We start from the raw sequence: 1,831 nt of genomic DNA, 5'->3' as shown, positions 1-1,831 counted from the left end.
GCCCTTTAATATGTGTTTTTTTTCCTTTCAGTTCTTTCAGAAACGTATATTATAAATTGTAAACTTATCAGTGCAGATAATTTATATTCTCAGTAGGAAAGGTAGCAGAATGCCTTAGCATATTGTCCCCCACCCCCATTGGTCTCATTCATCGTTATCAAGGGGGGAAACTGTCCTTCATTTGGTACTTCCGATTTCCACTTGGGTCTCTCTCAAATCTCGCAAACATTTTATAATAAAATAATGGAAATGATCTCCTATTGCATGCTGGATATGTAACTCCAATAAGGAAACACAAGTCACAATATAACAATCTCGTGAAAACTCACGTGCTGCATATAATAAAAAAAACTATAAATATCTTTTCTGACTTGTACAGTGAAACACTTAAGAACAATATTTTGTACACCATTTTTTATCTATTACACCTAACGTATGCCCCCCCCAGTGGCACAGCGGTATGTCTGCGGACTTACAATGCTAGAAACCGGGTTTCGATACCCGTGGTGGGCTGAGCACAAATAGCCCATTGTGTAGCTTTGTGCATAATTCCAAACAAACAAACCTAACGTACACGACGAAACTGTTTATAACAATACACCATCTGCATGTAGACTTCTACAACATGTCTACTTACACTACACCATCTACATGTAGACTTCTACAACATGTCTACTTACAATACACCATCTGCATGTAGACTTCTACAACACATCTACTTACAATACACCATCTGCATGTCGACTTTCCCAACACATCTATTTACACTACACCATCTACATGTAGACTTCTACAACACGTCTACTTACAATACACCAGCTGCATGTAGACTTCTACAACACGTCTACTTACAATACACCATCTACATGTGTATTGTAAGTAGATGTGTTGTAGAAGTCTACATGTAGATGGTGTATTGTAAGTAGACGTGTTGTAGAAGTCTACCATCTGCATGTAGACTTCTACAACACGTCTACTTACACTACACCATCTACATGTAGACTTCTACAACATGTCTACTTACAATACACCATCTACATGTAGACTTCTACAACATGTCTACTTACAATACACCATCTGCATGTCGACTTCTACAACACGTCTACTTACAATACACCATCTGCATGTCGACTTCCCCAACATATCTGTCTTCTTGCACACAAAATCGTACTGAAAATTTTTGGAGGTTTTAATGTATTATTTTCTTTACATTTGGTTTCACTTGACTAAAGAGTGTGGTCCACAAGCTTGTCTCTTAAGTTGTTTAGCTTGAAACGTAGTTTTCATATGTATATTTCATTAAGAACTAACAGAATTACGTTCAGGGCAACATAATTTAGTTTGTTTTCTTACCATTCATTATTGATTAGTTACTTAGATTGAGTATTTATTACTTGTATCAGACTTTTAATACGTCCATTCATAGTTTGTGTCTCACAGCAAAGCTGCAGAATATGATGTCCTGTTTTTGTATTTGGAATATTATATACAATAATTTTATATTTCCAGGAAAGCCTGATTTCTTCTGCCTTCCTGTCACAAATACGTGGAATATAGTCGAATAATATAATTACAAACTCTAAATACCTCTCTTGAACGTCTAATCCGGTTCTCCATCTTTCTAGCTAAAAACATAAACTGTTAAAGTTGGCTTGGGTGAAACAAGACTCCTGTAAGATGAACCATTCTTCTGGAATGTCCCTTTCTATAAGGATTATCAATGAAATAAGACTTCTGTTAGATGAACCATTCTTCTGGAATGTCCCTTTCTATAAGGATTATCAATGAAATAAGACTTCTGTTAGATGAACCATTCTTCTGGAATGTCCCT

This window comes from Limulus polyphemus, unplaced genomic scaffold, assembly GCF_000517525.1.
Source record: "Limulus polyphemus unplaced genomic scaffold, Limulus_polyphemus-2.1.2 Scaffold8019, whole genome shotgun sequence".
Lineage (NCBI taxonomy): Eukaryota > Metazoa > Arthropoda > Merostomata > Xiphosura > Limulidae > Limulus > Limulus polyphemus.
Note: the sequence above shows the minus strand (reverse complement) of the source record.